Source organism: Musca domestica, unplaced genomic scaffold (genome assembly GCF_030504385.1).
Source record: "Musca domestica strain aabys unplaced genomic scaffold, Musca_domestica.polishedcontigs.V.1.1 50, whole genome shotgun sequence".
In the NCBI taxonomy this organism is placed as follows: domain Eukaryota; kingdom Metazoa; phylum Arthropoda; class Insecta; order Diptera; family Muscidae; genus Musca; species Musca domestica.
The window spans coordinates 3,331,546-3,337,672 of record NW_026712347.1 but is presented as its reverse complement, the minus strand read 5'-3'; positions in this window follow the sequence as shown (position 1 = coordinate 3,337,672).

The following is a 6,127-nucleotide window of genomic DNA, read 5'->3' as shown; positions in this document are numbered from 1 at the left end:
TACACATTTCGAAAACCCCCTCCATATCTCGATTCATTCACCCAATACCAAATTTTGTACAATTTGGTAGATTTCGTACCATTATAGGACGCATTTCCAAATCCAATACCAAATATAGTACCATTAGGTACTTTTCGTTCAATTATAGGCTACACATGAAGACCCAAATACCAAATTTGCTATTTACTTTTGGTGCAGTTATAGTACACATTTCCGAAATCACCTACATATGTCCAGGCTGCACATTAAAAGCGACCCTCATACTTAATTTCACATTGCAAGCACAATATGCTCACCCAAAACCAAATTGTACCAATTATAGGACTTTTCGTGCACTTTTACTACACATTTCCAAAACCACCTTCATATATTAAACTTACTTTCCAACCTTAATTCTAATACAAAATTTCAGTTCAATTTCCAATTTCAAGTTCTTAGCTCTGTCCGTTGACATAAAAAATGGGACCGTTTTAGAAGTTAAGAACTTTTCGTAACCTTAAAGTTCGAATTTCTAAAATCCCTTTGGTACATCTGTCTGGTACATGATCGTTTTTCCAATACAAATATTTAATTTTTAGTATATGTTAGTAATTTTTTGTACCATTTTAGTACGAATTTCCAAAAACCCCTAATAACACGCTTAAGAGCCAAGACTGTCTCTCGTGCAAAATTTCAAGAGTCAATCACTTATTTCCCTACCATTTCTCGTACCAAATTTTTGTGGGGGTGGTTACGAGAAGGAGTGGGCCTATAAATTCCATACTTACATAAGACCTCTGGTTGAGAGAAATATTTAGATATACCAAGTTTGAAAAATTGCTGACTTTTTTTTTGCAAGTTATGAGAGAGATATTAGTATTGAAAATTGTGACCCTATATTTCAATGTTCTCATATTTCTCATCCTCATACCAGATCTTGCTTTAATAAAAATATTGGGATGGATGACATTTGCAGATAATCGGATGTTCCTTTCGCACTATATGTTTGATACATTTATTAAAAATGTTGACCCCTTTATAGGAGAGGTACCAGAAGAGGTGGACCGAAAACTATTATCTTCACACCATAACTTACGTTAGTAGAGGTATTGAGATGTACGGAATTTCGAATAAAATTTACCGTTTCAAAAGGGGGTTTAGGTCACTCGCCCCTTGTTCTACCCCTAAAAAGTTTCTGTATATAACATAAACTATATATACATTCGTGTCCTGAATAGAATCCTAAGTCGTGTTAAAGGTGATGCAATTTTTCGATACATTGGATATTTTGATAGTTTTAGCTATATTTTTCCACAGATTTGTCAAAAACATTGGTTTTTGTAGTTCATAATGGGTTATGGCTCCGGCAGAAGAACAATGCATATGAAGGTCCACATTTATAAATAAACAAGTTAAAAAGCATTAAGTTCGGCCAGGCCGAACTTTGAATACCCACCACAATTTAGAACGGATTGCGAAATTTTCAAAAAATAAAATCCTTAAAATAGTCTGTTACAATTTTAAGAACACCAAATATAGCAGTTATATTGTGGTCTATACGACGTAGACCTACATAGGCATTGTTTGTCATAAGCCATTACCATATTCAAATTCGAAACTTGAAATAAACGGTGAATAAAAATCATCAAAATGTCGTATTTAGGGAGGTGCCGTTATATCGGAGCTGTGCGAAGACCTGGAATTGCATAGACAATTTCCTGTCACAGGCTGTAACATCCATTACGATCTTCAAATACGACATCTCAAACAATTTCGGTGGGTATTGTACTTAAAATCGTCAAAATACCGAATATAGGGAGGTACCGTTATATGGGGGCTACACGAAGACGTGGACCTGCACAAACAATTTTCTGTCTTAGGCTGTAGTATCCATTTCGAACTTCAAATACCAGATTTGAAATAATTCCGGTGAATAATGTCGCTAAAATCATCAAAATACAGAATATCGGAAGGTACCGTTATATGGGAGCTATATGAAAATGTGGACCTACATGTGAACACCAAAAGTCCTGCAGACATAATACACATTTCAGTAAATTTTTATCAAGTTTCTTCATTTCGTTCGGAAGCTAGAGTGATTTCCACAGACGGATAGACGGACAGAAAGACGGACATTGTTAAATCGACATAGAATTTTATCTAAAATGTATATTTCGAGGTGTTACAAACGGAATGACAAACTTAATATACCCTCCATACTATGGTGGAGGGTATAACAATTATTTAGCTTGGGGGTTGAACTGGAGATCTTCTGATGGGTTATAGTTTACATGGAGAAGTCAAAGTTTTTCTAGTTGGAGTTTGTCCTAAAGATGATGATTACTTTAGCTTTATTTTAATGAGTAATTTAGTCATCCCATTTTTAACGAGTTTTTGTCTGAGCATTATTATAGTAAACGTTGAATTATAGCCAGAGATAAGTTTCTAATTCGATCATTATGGCTCTACGCTTACGCTTCCGCATAAAAACATGTCTTCGTATGCATAAAACATTTCAAAACAAACAATATTGTATGGCCTCTGTTATTGTATCGAATGCGAAGGAATAAATAAACAAATATTTTTAGGGCGGAGTGAGTGGGAGATCTGTAGGAATAGGGACAACTCCATTCATTCCATTTCCAAAAAAAAAGAAAAATGCAATTGTCATGTGTTTTGATGGTTATCCAAACAAAAGTTCGGCTACTTAGCTACGCGGACATGCTAAACATCGGTTCGAGACAAAAAATGTGCCTCTTCATTGTGTCGTTAACGTCACCGTCATTATTACCGACCGTTTGCTCGACGGCCAATCAATGAAGTTATAGAGAAAAATCAAAACCAAAACAATTGTCTCTTTGTGTTGTTGTATTTTGTTGTTGTTGTCAGTACTTTGGGAACCAGGTTAAATTACGCATGCGCAGCACGTTTCCACCATAAACTTTGTCGTTTGATTCCATTATGAATGTTCGTTTGTTCGGTAGGTAGGTAGCAGTGTCAGTCGGCATGTACGCATGAATATGTGCGTACGGTTCGATTTAATAGCGACAATTCACTGGTGAATCTACACTTTTAAAATAATTGACATTTCGAAGACACTTGTTACAGACTTTTCAACATTTCCCATTGATGGGAAAATTTTATGCATAGAATTTCGTATTGAAATTTATAGGGACAATTTAACAAACATTTATTTATTACGTGATGTTTGTTGTTTTGTGTTTTTTCATTGTTTTTTTAAATCTTAATTTAATTTGATGATAACGTTGATGTGAATATTTGTTTTAATGATTGGAAAGACAACGTTTGGAAATGAAGTCCTCTCAAAGTGGTTGTATTATGTCAAATTTAATAACTATATTGTTCGAATATGATAAATGTTGATGTTGATGCATTTGGAAATTATGACAATTCAATCACACGGTGCGACCAAATATTAGAATTTTTCGATAATTACAAAAAAAAAAAAAATAGATTATGATAGTAAAGCTAAAATGGAACTCACATGTATCTATGTTTTGAAAGTTTACATCGCAAAAGGAGGGGGCAAGATCCTCCCTTCCATTTTTATACCCTCCACCATACTATGGAGGGTATATTAACTTTGTCATTCCGTTTGTAACTCCTCGAAATACTCATATCAGACCCAACAAAGTACATATATTCTTGATCAGCGTAAAATTCTATGTCGATTTAGCGATGTCCGTTTGTTTGTCTGTCCTCCTGTCGTAATCAAGCTATCTTTCGAACGAATCAAGATAGAAGGCAAAAACTTTGCAAACAGGTATATTTTGCCAATAGGCAGGTTAAGCTCGTAAATGGGCCATGTAGGTCCACGTTTTTACAAAGCCCCCATATAACGGTTCCTCCCTATATTCGGTATTTTGATGATTTTAGCGACATTATTCTCCGGAATTGTTTCAAATTTGATATTTGAAGTCCCTAAGGGATTCTACAGCCTAAGACAGAAAATTGTCTGTGCAGGACCACGTCTTCGTATAGCCCCCATATAACGGTACCTCCCGATATTCGGCATTATCATGATTTAAGCGACATTATTCATATTTGGTGTTTAAAGTTCGTAATGGATACCACAGCCTATGACAGAAAGTTGTCTATGCAGGTCCAGGTCTTAGTACAGGCCCCATATATCAGTACCTCCCTATATTCGGTATTTTGACGATTTTAAGTACAACACTCACCGAAATTGTTTGAGATGCCATATTTGAAGTTCGTAATGTATGCTATGCAGGCTGTAACAGAAAATTGTCTATGCAAGTCCAGGTCTTCGTATAGCTCCGATGTAACGATACCTCTCTATGTTTCGAATTTGAATATGGTAATGGCTTATGACAAACAATGCCTATGTAGGTCCACGTCGTATAGTCCCCAATATAACGACTATATTCGGTATTTTTAAAATTTTAACAGAATTTTTACGGGTTTTATTTTTTGAAAATTTCCAAATTTGTTCGAAATGGTGGATGGTATTCAAAGTTCGGCCCGGCCGAACTTACTGCTTTTTAACTTGTTTTTTTTTTTTTGTTTTTCAAATTTCCGGATTAAGATTCCGTATAATCTTTATATTTTAGTTATATAGTATAGTAGCAAACTGTACCAAAACCTGTTCCAATATTGAAATTTTTCTAGTACGCTTCTAGATAATATGAACTCCAAATACCAAAATTTGGGGAAATTAAATAGAATTCCTGAAATCGATGTTTACCCTTACATAGGGACTAAAGCACAAAGTGGATCGACATGGCCCATTTTTAAAGCTAATGATTATTGAACTAAACCAAAGCGTTCTGCAATATTTCAAAGCTCTATAACAAATGTTGCTAATAAACCCTAAAACACATAATGGTAAAGGTATTATGTCTTTGTGCATAGAAACGGAAGCGTGATAGACTCATAGTTACTTTTGAGTCGATTGTGAACAAAATGCAGGTCGCATTTATTATCCGATTGAGATAGAATTTTCAAAACAATATTTGCTTGGCTCGAGGACGAACCCTATTGAAATTGGTGAGAATTAGTTTTAATTTAGATATAGCTTCCATATATATCTTCAACCGATACCAGGTTAATTGAGCACCAAATCCGACAGAATTCTGCCTAGAAACAAGTAATTCAAATTTGGTAAATATCGGTTCAGATACAGGTATAGCTCCCTGTTCACAGATAAGTGAAATGTTTTTATAATAAAAGAGAATAGCGGGGCTACCCAGTGTAGATTAGAGGGATTTGCTAAACAGGATTTTTTTAGTACAATCCACGTTAAATAATAAAAGAAAATGTGGTGAGCAGACCTTGAAGTTACAAATATATAATTTTCAATTGCTGTGTGTGTTCTGGTGGAGATAGATTACGGGATGCAATCTTTACTCAGACTGAAAAGCAAGTGCAACATGTTTGCTTGTCACATGTGACATATATATGAGTGTTTATGACCTCCCTCCTAAGATTTATGGTGGCATGGTGCCTATGCATGTGTACAGTTGGTATCTATCTCTCTTTTTCTCTCTTTCTCTCTCTCTCTCTCCCTTTCCCTCTTTTACACATAAGAAGTTCATAAGAAGTTTTTAAGAAATATTTTTAATTAAATAAATTTAGTGTCTTACAAATACTCATTAAGGATAGACGTGATGTCTATAAATTTTTTACTGATCCCGGTTTACATTGGTCCTTCGAGCCGGATTAGTAGAGGATAGTAGAGAAAAAAATCTCCGCAAAAATGTTGAAGAATTTGCCTTAACGTTGAGGAAATTCTGTCAGCTAGGCTAAAAGTGGTCTTAAAGAATAGAAAGTTATCGAGCTAAGACTATAGCTGGAGTTGTTCCCATACAGGGGAAAATTATAAGCCAAATTAAAGAATGCTGAGTCAGGACCAATCGGCGAAATGGCCGCCAATTATGAAAATGAAGGAAGAGGTTGCGAAACTTCTCGAAATTATGGGCACTATTTTGGAAATAATGAGTACATTAAAGACGGAAGAAGCCATAAAAGGCGTATTTGTGTAAAATGCTATCCAGGCGTTTATAGGCGGTTTTTAGAGATGTTTCTAAAGAAGTCCAATCTAGTTACTGCTATCATAGCAATATGTTAAGTTCATCCTTGAAGTCAGGCAGAGTCTTAATGTGGAGAC